This window comes from Triticum aestivum, chromosome 7D (genome assembly GCF_018294505.1).
Source record: "Triticum aestivum cultivar Chinese Spring chromosome 7D, IWGSC CS RefSeq v2.1, whole genome shotgun sequence".
Taxonomy (NCBI): Eukaryota; Viridiplantae; Streptophyta; class Magnoliopsida; order Poales; family Poaceae; genus Triticum; species Triticum aestivum.
Genome location: NC_057814.1, coordinates 20,619,853 through 20,636,385, shown reverse-complemented (window position 1 = coordinate 20,636,385; position 16,533 = coordinate 20,619,853). Strand labels below are relative to the sequence as shown.

Genomic DNA, 16,533 nt, shown 5'->3' with positions numbered 1-16,533 from the left:
CACTTGAGGGAAATTTCCTGCTTTCCGACAACCTCTGCACTTGGAGGCCCAACAACGTCTACAAGAAGAAGGTTGTGTAGTAGACATCAAGCTCTTTTCTCGCGCCGTTGCCGGGGAGGCGAGGTAAGCAGCACTAACACCCCGTCAACTAAGCTCTTTTCTGGCGCTGTTGCCGGGGCCCTAATTTGTCGATGCGGTGGTAGGGCTCTCTGGTTCTTGTGCCTCGGGCAACCGTATCATTTCTCGTGGTGATAATAATCCGGCTACCAGGGGCACCGTAGCTGAAGGGACGATTGAGTAATGAGGTCCATGCTCTATCACTCCACATGTCATCCAAAACCAGAAGAAACTTCTGATTTCTGACAGCGTTGAGAAGGGCCGGCACAAGCATAGATTTGTCTTCAGTTGCAGGGAGTTTTCCATCGGCGGTGGTGATGGCCAACCTTAGCAGCTCAACCTCGCTGAAGTCTTGTGTGATGCTCAGCCACATCTTCTTTTCAAATTTGTGTTGAATTTCCATATCATTGAAGACCTTCTTGGCAAGGGTGGTCTTCCCGATCCCACCAACACCCACGATGGCGAGCACCACGATGCCATCATTATCCTTTGTCAGCTCCTTCACCAACGCTCCCGTATCCTCTTCAATCTTCTCCCCTACCACGGCCGAGCGCTCCAACACCGGATCCGTCTTCCGGTCAGCCGCAGAAGGCCGTCCGGGCCTGTAGTCCTGGTAGGTCTCCAGCTTGATGAAGCTGAAGGCAGCACCGAGCTTGCAGATATCGTCCAGCCTCTTGTTGAGCTTCCTGATGTAGCTACCAATGTGGTGAGCGGACATGGGATGCCGCAAGCAGAAGAGCAGCGGGTTGCAGCAGGGTGAGGGTGCTGCGTCCCGCCGACCCATGGCCTTGAGCTCGCAGAGGTCGAGGATTTTGGTCGCCTCGTACATGACACCCTTGAGCTTCGTGACCCACCCCTGCACCCTCCGGTCAGTGATGTGCTTCCTCTCGGCATCGGCGAGGTAGTCCCTCAGGCTCTCCAGCTTGTCCTTCAGGTTGTCGATCTCACCGGTGACGCCGAGCAGCATCCCCACCTCGTCCGCCGCCATCTGCTTGATCGTGTCGGCGATGTAGGACGCAAATACGTCCAGCACCATGGCCATGGTTGATTTCTCTTTGTCCACAGACCGGTGAAGAAATTGGTAATCAACGGAGTGTGTGTGTTTGGCTTCCAGGCTAGCTAGGAGATGTTGAAGGGGACGGTAGCAATTAGGCTGAAATGTGGTGCTCTGTCTTGTTGGTGGGTGATGGATCTGGATGCTTTGCTGGCTTGCAAAGCCAGGCTGATGCTTAGCTTTGGGCTCGCCGGCGGGGGCACCGGAAGAAGTCGTGTAAGAAAGACGGTGCCTTGCTTGAGTCGCCGGCAAAGCCACCCACGGCCATGGCCCCTGTTTATTCCTTTCTCCTCGGTGCCTTTTTTGGTCCGGGGTGGCAAGAAAGGGATCTGACCCGAGACCTGACAATGGTTGATCCCTTTCCGCGTCAGTAATTTCAGAACAAAAGGCAAAGAATCAAACACCTAGCAATGGCTGGTGGGGAAAGGTCGGTCACTCACCCGCCGTTGCGCCGCCGAGCCGCCGGATGCAGGGGAGGATCCATCGATGCGGATGCGGCCACTGTTGGAGCAAGGCTTTCGGCACGGAAGGGAGCCGGCTGCCCCCGTAGAAAGCTGGAGAGGGGCCCGACGAGCTGCGAAGACGGCGGGCGGAGTCGCCATCGCCACCGCCGGCGGCGTAGTGGTCGCCATCGCTTGGGGGAACTCTCATGGTTTTCTTTTCTTTTGCTGGATTTTGAAGTTTCTTCAGGGAATACAACGATATACTCCCTCCATTCCAAAATAGATGACTCAACTTTACACAAATTTAGTATAAAATGTCTTTTTTCTAGGAATATACTCTCAGGGCTTTGATTCGTGTGAAAAATAAATTCCTAGGAAAAACTCGGTTGTAACTTCAAGATGTTTTAAAAAAAATCAATCTATTATTCATCAGTTGTCAAGGTAATACAAAGAACACATAAGAAAAAGAATACATCTAGGTCCGCAGACTGCGTAGCGACGACTACAAATACTGTAGCGAGCCGACGACGCGCCACCGTCATCGCACTTCCCTCGTCGGAGCCGGGCAAATCTTGTGTACTAGACAGCCGCGAAGTCATCATGCTAAGACCCCATTCGGATCTTCTCCACGATTCAGCTTCCCGAGAAGCCACCCGAACAGGACAGCTCTTAGAATCCCACTTCTGGAGAACGAGCGACCCGCAGTGCAAATTTTTGGAGCAGCCGAGGTGCAGCTTCGCGTAAACGAGAAGGGGAAGTTGCTTTCAATTACGTTGGAATGCCCTTCCGAAGTGGCATTGGTGAAACATTTTCTTCTCCTCGTACGGTTTTCCTCTCTGATGAGCCACCGAACTGGACCTTCGGCTCGCTTTCTGGGTTGTCAGCCCATTCTGGACGAGAGGAGCTGCTCGGTGCCGCCGAACGCATCTTTGTCCGCTTGGAAGCTAGCGATGACTGGCTTCTCGGGAAGCTAGCTATTCCGTGAAGCTGGAGAAGATCCGAACGGGCTCTAAGTCCCCATAAGATCAGCGCACGAGAATAGCAACAACGAAGAGAAGCGTAGGCTGAAAGGATCCAACTTGTAACACACGAACACAAACAAATAAAGAACGGATCCAAGCAGAACCAACAAAGACAAACGTGGACAGAATCGCAAAAGATCCACCGGAGACACATCTCCACACGCCCTTCGACAATGCTGTAAACAACATTTGGGTGGAGGTTAGGTTGAAAGAATCTTATTTTATCTTCAGGTAGCCACCGCCGCCTTGCCTTCCTAAGCATAACACAAACCCTAATAAAACTAAAAAAACTCCTAAAAATGATGCCCTCCCGCCGAAAAGGGCCAGGATCCACCGCAGTTCCATGTCCCTAAAGCCACACAAGACGAGGCAAACCGGCGACGTCGATGGGTAGCAGTAGGGGAAACTATTGAACGATTGAATAATTTTTCATTAAGTTTAATTCAAAAAAGAGTAGATAAAATATGATAGACATGGCAATCGGAACAGGAAACAGATATTGAATCTAGGCATGCAATAAAGAATAAAAAGGATAAGCATCATATCCATATCGATTTGTTCTGCTAGTAGACCAAACGCAAACCCTAACGAAGAGGATAAGAAAACATACAGCGCAACTGAAGAAGAAGAAGAAGAAGAAGCATTTGCAATCGCAACGGCATAATCACCGAGTGTGATGTTGTGAAGAAGGTGGTCGACGTTGGGAAAGAAGTCGTCAGGGAACTCATCATCTGTAGCCACGTTGAAAAAGATCCAACAGTTGTGCGGAAGCGCTGCTCAAAAACATAATCGCCCCTCTCCCATACATGATCGCAAGAGGCGGGATTTCAAAGGCCTGCTATCTCACTCCTTGGTGCATGCCGAGAAGCGAGATGGAAAAGAGGTAGGAAGCGCGATGCTCTGAAAGAATGAACAGAAGTGTGTCTCATCTGGAAAGAGGAGTGACCTCTTATAGACGAGGCAAGTTGCAACTGACCCATCGGTAGTGGAAGATAAATGGATGTCCACTAGAGAGAGGAAGAGAAACAATACACCGCGACAGTTCGGATTCGTCTCCCACTAGAAGAAAAAAAGTTTCAATTTTTTTCTTGCGTGACAAAAATAAGGCAGTATGCGCACGTGGCATAGGTCCTGGCACGGCTTGGCTCGATCACGAAACATGACGCACGTGCAAGGCATGACATGGTATGTGGCAGGCGGACAGAGAAGGAGGAGCGCGCGCGTGTCCTCTTCTCAAGCTCTTATTGTTACGTGGAGCAACTTACCTTATAAGTTGGTCTACCACATCCTCCACTAGCATGCTGAAACTAAACTTTCCACACCCCTTTGTCATGAATGGACCACATGGCCTTTGGGATTTCCTAGAAATATTTGATAAAATTTTGAATTATTAAATGGGTTGGGACCAATAATTTCAACAATCTCCCACCAGATCCCATAGGCACATAAAGTTTGCCTGTGGTTTCACAACATGTTTATATATCGGTATTTCGATGAGGACTGTTAAGTTGAAATTCCACCTAGAACTCAATGCTACGCTCATTCACAACCTGAACAGTGGACGACCCTTGAACAACAAGTTTTATTTAAACATGTTTCTCGCAAAGCCTTGACCGATACTAGACCGTTGAAAAGCTTTTCTGCATGTAGGAGCATATACATCGTTCCGGGGGCCTCTTCATGAGTTTATTAGAGAGCATCCAACTCTCATAGACTGTAAGGTTTAATAGTTTAACTCATATAGGTACGCTCTTTCAAGATGTTCCGTACGACAACATCTATGCCTAGGCAAGCCATTCAGAACACATTAAGGTAAATATGAACCTACTATACAGGTTAGGAGAGATTTGCATCGTAACAGAGTGGATAAAAGTAAGTACTCTCCTCTCATTTACCCAATAGCTTGTCTCGTCAATTCTAATTCACGAGATCTCCGATCCCATAGAATGGGTTACCACCATGAACAAATTATGTAGTGGGTCTCTATCCCATCTTCGTTTATGCATACACTATTCCATGATAAACCCTTTGTGAGGGGATCTGCCAAATTCATTGATGTGTTTATAACTTCATACCTATAAATTTAAAGTTTTTTATAAATCTGACAGATTTCGTTCTCCTTCCAACATATCTTGATGACTTCTTATTATCCTTATAACCATTTGCATTGGCTATCACCGTTTGATTATCATAGTTCATTATGATAGTTGTTATTGGTTTTTGAATCACCGGCAAGTCAATCAAGAGTTCTCGAAGCCACTCTGCTTCAACAGTTGATGTGTCTAATGCTATGAGTTTTGCTTCCAATATTGACGTCGTTAAGATGGTCTGCCAGCTAGACTTCTAGGAAATAGCACCACCACTAAGTGGCACATAACCACTTGTAGCTTTAAGATCATCAACATTAGATACCCAATTTGCATCCCTATATCCCTCTTGTACCCTTGGGTACCCATTATAGCGAAGCCCATAACTCGAAGTACCTTTCATATAGCGCATTATCCTTTCAAGAGCATGTCCTTGAACATCTCCCAAATTTGACACAAAATGACTTGGTTTGCTCATTGCAAATGAGATGTCAGGTCTCTAGCTAAGTACATGATCGAGCCAATGCTTTGACAATATGTCAATATATACTTTGTTTATCCTTAATTCTTTTAAAACACACTCGGATTGTAAGGTGTTGGAGAAGGTTTACAATCTAAATATCCAAAGCGACTCGGGACCTTCTCCACATAGTGAGATTGCAACAGTGTTATCCCACCATTATCACCTCAAAAAATCTTGATGTTCAAGATAACATCAGCTATTCCAAGGTCTGTCGAGCGGGACGCCCGTCTATCGAGCTTCAAAGCTCGAGCTATGGTAGCCATGTGTGAATTAGAGCTAGACGGCGCACAAATGAAATGAAACAAAGACAAAGTGGTGGGAAGAGACATGGCTCACCTTGGAGAGCTCCATGGTGAGCTAGGTGAGGGCTGGGGAAGTGGAACAACAACAAGAGCAAGGTGCAGGCTTCGGTGGCCGGAGCTCGAGATGCAGCGGACGAAGGCGAGGTAGAGAAGGTGACCTATGCATTGTTGCATCCTGGCCGGAAGAAGCTAACGTAGGGGAAGAAGAGGGACATGGCCGCACGTTCTGGGGTCGCCGATGATGCGTCTTCCTGGCCGGTGTTGCTCATCTCGACGTGGTCACCATGGCCGCCGCTCATCGCAGAGACGCATAGCAAATGTTCGATGAAATGTACGAGCCAAATATAGGGAGTTAAGTTTTGGGGTTTGGTTAGAAACCACACGGTTTTAGAGGAGTAAATATACTCCTCTAAAGGATACTCGGTTGTTTATAACTCACGAGCTAAACTATGCTCGTAGTCCGTTCTCCAAGACCATCCGGGTTTTCTTTAAAAAAAAATCCTACTTATCAGGTACTACTCCCTAGCTAATTTATTCATTTTATGCTTGTCACCTAAGCCCCAAAGTCCTTGAGTTGCTTTGGATTTTTCTCACTAATCATTGTTGATGCGGCTCTTATTAGAATTATGAGTAATCTCATAAAGATCTCAAAATAAAAACTAAGGGGTGCCTGATTTGCACATACACAGCAGTACTTGTTCTGAAGAATTTCTTGTAGGAAGGACAAAGGGTTGTGCTGGCTACCCCCCCCCCCCCCCCCCCCCAAATTTTGGGCCAATCAAACATTCACGCCTCATAAAGGACAAAGGGTGGCAACATAATCGGATTGGTCCACCACCTCCTTCAATATGGGCGTAGTGTCAGTCTTATATGAATTTACTCGTTCCAACATGTTAGTTTTTTTGTCAGACTGTCTGTGTTGGTTGTGTGTATCCTAGCTATGCAAAGGTCAGACATTACTCGCTATGCTTTGTATCTATTTGATACTAAGTTTTAAGTTAATAAAAGAGCTCTTTATCGAACAATGAGACCATGTGCAAACATAAATGAACGATTCCACCCCATCAGACAACGATTCACTTGCTAACACTTGGCAGTTATACATGAACCAATAATTACTAGATAAAGTTTAAATTTTATTGAATCTTCTTCATCAATCACGTCGAATAGTCTTATTTGACATCCGTTTTTGACCCTTATCATATCCGGTTGCAGCAACATTGGTTTTTTGTGAAAGATATGCAGTCGCTTTGACCCTTATGGTATCCATGTGCTAAACATTGTTTCTCGCATAGATCGAGTGTGCAACGTTTCATAACAAAACACGGCGGCTTGCCGGCCATCGTGCCCTTCGTATCTGCATGCATGCGATCACAACAGTAACTTCCCAGTTACTAACATCCAAATATGTATGAAAATATTTAGAGAAAAGAAGACCAAAGAAATGTACGTACCTATGATCCTTCCTTCTACTAGAGAGGGCAAGGAAGTGGTAGACATGACAACAAGAGCCAGAAGGCACATAGCCTGCCCGCTGTTCTTGATAAGCGCCATTAGGAGTACTTGAGTAGCTAGCTTTCTTGTTGTTCTGCTACTGTTCTTGTCAATATGTCGTAGCAGCTATGTCCCTATGCTAGTGTTTATATAACTCCATGGGCATTGATTATTTTTTCTTTCTTTGGACGTTATTAACTCTATCCTTAAATAGCACACATATCCATCCAATAAAAGTGATCTTTTAAACTCTATCCTTAAATAGCACACATATCCATCCAATAAATGTGATCTTTTGTATTCCATGGGCATTGATTATCTTTTTCTTTCTTTGGACGTTATTAACTCTATCCTTAAATACTAGCACACATATCCATCCAATAAATGGTGACCATTTTTGTGTTCCCATTAATTGTTTCCTTTATCACATCCACTTTTCTACCTTTTGTTTGCTCTTTTTTTTGCGATGGAAAGCATTGAGTTTTATTCCTGTATAGCAATAACATGGTTACAATCGACCAACAATACCCTTGAGATAAATTCAGGTGAGTGACGCAATAAACACATGGTTCGTCCCTCGGCTCTACCACAATTCGTTAAGAAGACAACAACCCTAATTTGCTCAATCTAATTTCTGGATGATAAACTCACAGGCTTCCAAAGTAACTTTAATTTCATTCATAAGATGTCCATGGCAGGAATCAAGACTGCGATCAACCATAGCATTCAGTGCAACCGAGCAATTAGATTGGATAATCAACGATGCCTTAATGTGCTAAACTGTCAAAGCAACACCTTCCATCAGAGCGCTAATCTCAGCTACGAGTGGATTCATTGCGGTTGAACAAAATGCGGCAAGATGTGCATGTAACATCTTCAGATCAGTTCCGTAGAATCATACCACCCTCACTGCCACCATCTCAAGCAGCGAACAATCCATACATAGATAACCCAAACCATCATCAAGGGGCCGGATCTAGCAGCGGCTCCTTGTCCGAACCCATGGATTAGGACACCGACGAGGATCTGGCCATCCACGTCACCCTCCACCGATCAGACTAGTCACAGTGGGGAGTAACTTAGAGTAGTAGCATGCATATGTTACTAGTCTATATTACTACCTCCACAGTGGGTAGTAACATATGTGTTGTGTCATGCATGACTTCATTTATTACGTTGTAGACTCATATTTTCTTGATATGTGTGATGTTACAGTAACTAGCTATGTTACCACATGCCCCTCTTTCTTCATTAATTACATGACACACCATCTATTTTGCCTAGATAAATGTGATGTTACCACCTATGTTACTCCCACCGTGGGTAGTCTCACGGGTGGATTGGGGTGGAAGCTCATTGGAGTGTGTGCCCTCCTCGGTGGTCCGACGGGGAAGCTCTAGCGTTGCGCTCGACCGAGCCAGCTCATCGCGGTTCGTGCACTCCCTGCTGAGGCGGTCGACGTCTAGTGGCGCCCATCAGCTTCGGCCCCTGCTCCTCCCGTCCGGCGATGGGTGCTAGTCCTTGTCACCACTGAGCCTGCCACGACTCCCTGTGTCAGAGGCGCTCACAGCTCGTCGCGCGAGGCAAGTGGCCAGGGACGGATCTAGATGGTCCGTCTGCGGGTCTTGCAGATCCGCACCAGTGCCCCAACCCTCATAATCTGATGAGGACAAGGTCGTCTGTTGTGTTCTACGCCGGTCCTTGACCTCGGGCAAGATGGACGCCCGCCAGTGCCAAAATGCAAAGAAATTGCGGCTCGGACTCGAGTCGAAGTGTTTCACCGAGGAGAAGGGGGTCACGGCGGCTAAAGCTGGGTGTCACACCAGACTGAGGACTAGCCTGAAGCACTTATTTCGATGCCAAATATGAACCAGGATAAAAGCAAGGATAACTCATCGGACCGAACCATGAGTCATGATCCGATGACATCGCCCCAAGGCTAGGCGCTCGATCTGGCCGGCAATAAAGAACCTGGATCCATGTCAGATTGGATCTTAGGAAAAATCCCAACGGTCTGGTCGACGGACCGAACCCAAGAGGAGTGCAAGGAGTCTCTCTTGAATGAGATATTAGATTAGATCTAATTCAGAGGATCACAATATCCCATGACCAGGCCTTGGTTTACTATCGAATCCAGGAGTCTCCTAGAAAAGCTAGAATTTTTGGCCACCCACCACCCACCTAGTGGGCAATATCGAGGACCTCACTGAAGTCCCTGCAAGTGCCTCTGGCGAAGTCGATGGCATGGATGAGGGGGGCGGCGAGTCCTCGGGTAGCCCACCAACTGACACCATGCCCGTGGGGAAGTGGACGGCAACCTCCACTACGATTTCTACATAGTAGACACCCCCAACAACGGAGGCGGCAACCCCAACAACGGCAGAGGCAGTAACGACAATAATGACAAAGGGCGAATAATTGTGGTGGGCGGCAGCGGCAACAACAGAGGGAAAATAACAACGACGATAATAACGCCAATCCCAACAACGACACCGACAAGCCATGAAGCAGCCTCGAACCTGACGATGATGACATCTTGGACGAGTCGCTCAATAGCCCTAACCATGATGCGTTGCGGCCAAGGCTAGTTGATACTTCTAGAAAAAAAGAATGAAGCGTCTTTGTGAGGACGAGCAGTACCAGAGTGATCAATGGAACAAACTCTTCCAACAAATAGAAGCCACCAAACTACCACAAAAACCTCTTAAAAGGAGCTGCACGTGGCAGCCGACAACAACGCAATATCCAAGTGCTAGCGGGCCAAGGATTTGCTTTTATAGATGCATTAAATTGCATTCCTAGCAACTAATGTTGAGGAAATCCTTAACTGGTAGCTGTTCGTTCGATTTGGGAGTAGCGATTAATCGTTGAGTTGGCCTATTAACTGGATTAATAGGTGGAATTTAAAACTCAATAGGCACAATTTTTGTATGGAGGAATTTGTTCAATAGAACTTGAATGCTATATAAAAAATCCACATTGCAGATAGGAAGCGGATGGCACCGTTTCTTTTCTCAATAGATCACAAACATGTACATAACAACAATCATCAACAAGCATCCATGTCGGCGTCAAAAATCATCAACAAACATGTATACAACAACATTTTGTTTGCTGATTTCAGCCTGGGCCACAACCCTGAGAGATTGCGTGTGAATTCATTAAGAAGAAGGGCAATTGAGGAGGCGACCTGCTAGCCATGGTTGATGTGTTCCTTCATAAAGGAGGGGAGGAGGTTGACAACGGTTCCTAGAGAGGACTTCATGGCAAGCCGAGACATGCATGTGTATCACTAAGTGAGCATAAACTATTATAAGTATTGGTGAGTTCCCTTTTAATCCTTGCATTCATGGAGTGAAGTTTAAAGTTTATTTCTACATCAGTTACATCAAATAGTCTTATTTCACATTAGCAAGGATGGTTTGTATATCATCTTGGTGGCGGTGTTCCCTTCGTGAAGCAGCAGCAGTTGTCATCTTCGAAGGATACACAACTGCTTTTATCCTTATCATATCCACGCGTTGAACAGTTTTTCTGGCATTGACCGATTGTGCAGTGTTTCATAACAACACACGACGTGCGGACCGTCGTGCCCTTCATATCTGCATGTAGAGGATGGGGAACACAACAACAACTTCCCAATTAATAACATCCAACAGCTTATGCAAATATTAATAGAAAAGAAAAAAAATGAATGTACCCATCATCATTCCTTCTACATGAGAGGGCAAGAGAGTGGTAGACATGACAACAAGAGCCAGCAGGCACATAGTCTGCACGCTCTTCTTGATATGCGCCATAAGGAGTACTCGAGTAGATTTTTTTCTTTGTCCTGCTATTGTTCTTGCCAATAAGCCACAGCAACTATGTCTATATATAGTGCCATGGGCATTGATATTTTCTTTCTTTCTTTGAATGCTATTAAATCTATCCTCATAGCACACACATATCCATCTAATAATGTGATCTTTTATACATGATCACTCACTATTTCCTTCCCCGGTTGAGCATCTCATCATTTATGTGTCCATCAATAGTTTCATTTATCACATCCCCTTTTATCATTGGTTTTTTTTTACGAGGGAAAGCACATAGTCTTATTCTTGTATGGGAGTAACAAGGTTACAGTCGGCTAGCAATAGCATTGAGATAAATATAGGTGAGTGACGCAACCAACACACGGTTTGCCCCCTTAGCTCTGCCATAATTCGCTAAGAAGACGACAACCCTAATTTTCTCACAATGTAGTTTTTGGAGGACAAACTCCTTCCAAAGTAACTACAATTTCATTCATAAGAGCAAGTGTAATAATATGATGTAAGCAGGATATAAGGATCTAAATATAATAATTTTGCTGAGTTGGAAAAGAGAAGCAAACTGTAGATTAGTAGCCAGCTGCAGAACGAGCTCCAAAAAACTGGTGACACAAGATAGTGGGTCAAACACTGATAAAGTAGTAAATGTTTATCGCTAACATTAACAAGTGGGGTATTAGGTGGCTATATGTGACCTGGCAACTTCATATAGCCGGTTGTTGGCTGTAATATTAACCATGCTCTAAGATGTCCATAGTAGGAATCAAGACCGCGATTAGTTATAACATTCAATGCAATTGAGCAGTCAGATTAGATGATCATTGCTGCCTTGATATGCTAAACTGCCAAAGCAACACCTTCCATCATAGCACTAAGCTTAGCTACGAGTGAACTCATCGCAGTTGAACAAAATACGGCGAGATGCATACATAACATCTTCGGATCAGTTTTGTAGAATCATACCAGACCCCGCACTGTCTTTCGAAGCAATGAACGATCCATACATAGATAACACAACCCATCGATCGGGGGGGGGGGGGGGGGATATCGCCAGATCCGGCAGCGGCTCCTCATCTGAACTCGACCACGTGGACCGGGACACCCTTGTAGGATAGTCGGACGAGGAGTAGGCCATCCATGCCACCCTCCGTCGGTCGTGGATGGATATTAGCAGAAGCTCATCGCAGTCCGTGACCCGGTGGCCCGGCGGGGCAGCTCCACCTCCGTGCCGGCTAGTAGCGGTCCACGCTCTCCTTAGTGAGGAAGTCGGTTGTGCAGTGACGCCCGTCACCACTGCCCCTGCTCCTCCAGGAAAGCGTCAAGTGTAGGTCCCGGAACCTCCAAGCCCGCGCTAGTGGCTCCCCCAAGTAGGTGAACATCAAGGTAGGTACACCCACACAAACCCTACTAGCTAGCATCTCTCTCACAAAACGTTGTAAACCACCTACTCCATTGAGAGCAACTTTCCAATCTCTAAGTTCATCACGGATCACGTTAGCAAGGCTAGCAGCACCATTTTGTTGTTCCGGTCTATTGAAAACTCAGGGCATTTCGTAGCTTCCATAAGGCCCAAGCCGTGCAAATGACGAGACTATCAAATCCCCTTTTCTATGACGTCCGGAAGCTAACTCTATTCCGAAGCCACCAATCAGGGAAGGTGTCCGTTCCCAATGGCATAGAGTCTAAGAGCATCTCCACTCGTTGGCACCCCCAGGAGGCATTTGTTTCGCCGCTTGGGGGGCTGCCAGCGAAATTTTTTGGCCTGGGGGCGCAAAAGTTTCCACTCGTTGCACCCCCCCAGGAGCAGTGTTGAGCCTCAAGTAGGCAGCGGCATTTCGTCGAGCAGTTCACAGACGACGTCGTGGCGGCCCTCGGGTCGAGCACACGGGCGGTGGTGGAGAAGCTTGAGGAGACGGGCTGTCCGTGGAAGCGCTCACGCCGCGCCGCCCTGCCGTGACGCCGCCGCCCGACGAGCTCGCCTGCGGCGAGCGCCACGTACACCAGGCGCTGCTCCGGTGCATGCAGGCCCTGCTCCCGGCGCACTCCCTCCGTTTGGACCTGGTGAAACTTCAGGTAGCCACGGTAGCCATCTTCCTCTTGGTGACCATGGCCGCGCCGGCCCGGGCTGTGACGTTCGACGCGTCGGACACCACCGGCGGCCAGCGCTTCAACCAGGCCATAGGACACCACCGGTGGCCAGCGCTTTGACCAGGCCGCCGGCCTCGCGACGTCGCCACCCTCGTCGTGGAGGAGTTCGACGGAATCGCCTACACCAGCGACAACGGCATCCACCTCAGCACCAGCTACGTCGGCGGCTACACCTCGGGCGACGTCAAGGAGGTGACCGGCGTGCTGTACCACGAGGCGACACACGTGTGGCAGTGGAACGGGCAGGGCACGGCGAACGGGGGGCTCGTCGAGGGGATCGCCGACTTCATGCGGCTCAAGGCCGGGCTCGCGCCTGGGCACTGGAGGCCGCGGGGGAGCGGCAACCGGTGGGGGCAGCTGAGGGGAGGAGCAAGAACAACAGAGAGATGCTGGCAGGCGGGCCAGCGCCTGCAAACGGCGAGATTAAGCCCCCAGGTGCCCCCCAGCTTCCTGGGATTGCATTGGGGACGCCGGCGTCGTTTTTGGTCGAACCCGGCGAAAACTAAGGGGCTGGGGGTGCGAGTGGGAGCATTTTTCCTCGCCGGCTATGAAAAAGTGCCCTGGGGAGGCTTGTTGGGGGGACTAGTGGAGATGCCCTAAGAGCAACTCTAGCAGACCCCCTAAAACGCCCCGGCCCGCAAAATAACTGCCAAATTGCGGGTCGGCGTCAGAAAATCTGCACGATCAGAACCCGCATCCCGCGCCGGCCCGTAAAATTTTTTGCGGGGCGCAGCAAATCTTCTCCCCCAACCTCTATCTTCACGGGCTGGGAGGCCGACCCGAGCTCGACCCCTATCCGGCGCGAGATTTGGCGGGAGGGACATTTCCGCGCGCCCTTTCCCGCTCCCCGCACCCTCCGCCACCATTGCCCCCCTCCGCAAGCTCCGGCCGTCCCTCACCGCCATGGACGACCCCATGCTGTCCCCCGTCATCGTCGAGGTCGCGCACGCCCCTTCCCCTCGGGCGGATATCGTCGCCGGCCATGTTGGCCCCGCCGCCGTCGCCCAAGCACACGCCGCGCCTGCCCGCAAGCGGCAGGGCAACGTGGTTGTGCAGGGCGGGAATCCGGCTGCCCCCGCCGCGATGGCCCGCGCTCCGGGCGCCAACGCCGCAGTGCGATCCCGGGCGGTGGCGGAGAAGGCCGGCAAGGCCGCGGGCGCAAAGCGGAGGAAGGTTCCGGCTTCAAGGAAGCCATCTTCTTCAACCTCTCACGCCACCCCCCCCCCCCCCCGCCGCAAGGAGGTGCTCCGGCGATGTCGTTCAACGGTGCCGCTCCCACCGCGAGCGAGGTGTTCGACGAAATGGCCGGAAGGTATATCTCTTCGGTCTTCGGCTATTCTCTTTCATTTTTCGCCATTGTTCTCGATAGCTCGTGACTTGTTATTGTTCGCTATAGTGGTGGTTCGAACAATGCAACAACCGAATTCGTGAACTTGTTGGACACGAACGCGGTTGACATTGATCAAGCCCCTTTCGAACCATTCGACCACAATGAAACGGAGGGTGGCGTGGACGATCATGGTTGTGCGGACGAGTTGGAGGAGATCGAAGCGTAAGCGTTTGAGCATTCACAAGCAAAAACTGGGAAAAGCCAAAGATCGAAGAACTACACGATCTTGGAAGATCAAGCTTTGATCAAAGCATGGAGTGCAGTGTCTCTTGATGCATGCACGGGTACTAATCAAACCTCCAAGAGATATTGGCAAAGGATTGAAGATCAATACTTCCGCATTATGAAAAACTACCCCAATAGGACTCCACGCACATTTCGGTCGCTTCAAGGTCGTTGGGAGAACATCAAGCCTATGTGCAGCCGTTGGGCAGCTTGCTTGGAGCAAGTACGCAATGCACCTCCAAGTGGCACCGTGGAGTCCGACTATGTGAGTTTGCTTTGCCTTTGTTCAAGTTGTGCATCATCATAATGTATCATGAGAAATGATTGCATCACTTTGTTCACATTGTGTAGGACAAGATTGCTCAACATAGATACAAGGACATGGAAGCTTCGGAAGGCAGATTCTTCAAATTAGAGCATTGTTGGGAGTTGCTCCAAAAGTGCGACAAGTTGAAGTTGATCGACAAAGAATCCCCACCAAAGAAAGGCTCACTTACAAACATGGATGAAGATGAGGATGATGATGGCCCAAGAAATTTGAACAAGCCCGATGGCGACAAGAAGACTAGAGAGAAGATAAAAAGAGAGCAAGAAGCATCGAGCTTGAGGGAGAAGATTGATGCCATGGTGCAATCAAATGAGTTGATGTTGTTGAAGTCGTTGGAGATCAAGAAAGAGTTGGCCGAGAAGAAGGCAAAAGAAAAGCAAGAAAAATGGCAAATGCTCAAGGAAGAGGGGCTGCACAAAGCTGCCATTGAGGAGAGAAAAGCACGCGCCTCTGAAAACAAATCGCTGTCATTGTTGCTCGCCGAAGATAACAAGATCATGTCAATGAACTGCAATGACATGGACGACGTCACCAAAACATGGCATGATATGGCAAGGAGAGAGATCTTGAAGAGGAGAATGGTCGCCTCGGCCGGTCCGTCTGGCAGTTCCGGTGATGTTTTCTCTGCTTCATATGGTGGCAATGTGGATGATTTCGGTGCGGGGGTTGGAACAAGCGACGAAGGTGGCTACGGTGGCTACGGTGGCGCCGATGAACTTCAAGATGGACTCCATGGCGCGGAGTGAAGATCGATCCCCAAGATGATGCCGGACATGGGCGCATACCTTTGCATGCCCTCTTTTGCGTAATGAACTTCGCTTTTATTTGCGCGCAAACTGTGTATGTCATTGAATTTGAACTTGTTTGTAAAACCCTATGACAAATTTCAGATTTGCAGTTTTTCTGTTTGCGAGTCGTTGCGCTGTTGCCCGAGCAAAACCCGCATAGCGGACCCGTAAAAAACATATTTCGCGAATATACTTTTTTACGGGTCCGTTGGGGGGTCTACATCTGTGCTAGCCCGCGCCGGCCCGTAAAAGCGGTTTTGCGCGAACTGCAAACGTGTTTTATGGACCGGCGTTTTACGGGGTTCTGCTAGAGTTGCTCTAAAAAACTCAGGAACACAAAGTGGGTCGAATCACATGACACAACGCACATACCTCTCGCTAACTTTGCCAAGGGTGCGTGTGGACCCTGTGGGCCGCCCCATGGGTCCACCTTTTGGCTCTGGTCCTATGAGAAACTATATGCTGATGGTTCTCTTATTTTCTTGAATTATGGAAAATACACGTACCCATAGACACATTTGTTTTATTTGTACCCATAGACACATTGACATAAACTGGTCGTCTAGCTGTTTATTGATGGGCAAGTTCAACGAAATATAAAACAATGCATAATTGAATGAGAAATAATATCAAATTTTTAAAATTATAAGTACATTTAACACGTATCAGCACACCACCGGAAAATGTAGTTTTTGTGTGAATGATTTGGTATATGTCATGGTTGTGAGTGAAACAAAGAAATTTTTACATGAGGTCATGCCCAATGTAAATAAATTGTCCTATGGGATTGCATGCCA

General features: G+C 48.2%; 1 pseudogene; it reads left to right on the top strand.

Annotated features, from left to right (window-relative positions):
* Positions 1-12,876: 12,876 nt before the first annotated feature.
* LOC123170649 (uncharacterized) lies at positions 12,877-13,605 on the top strand (annotated as a pseudogene).
* Positions 13,606-16,533: the final 2,928 nt, after the last annotated feature.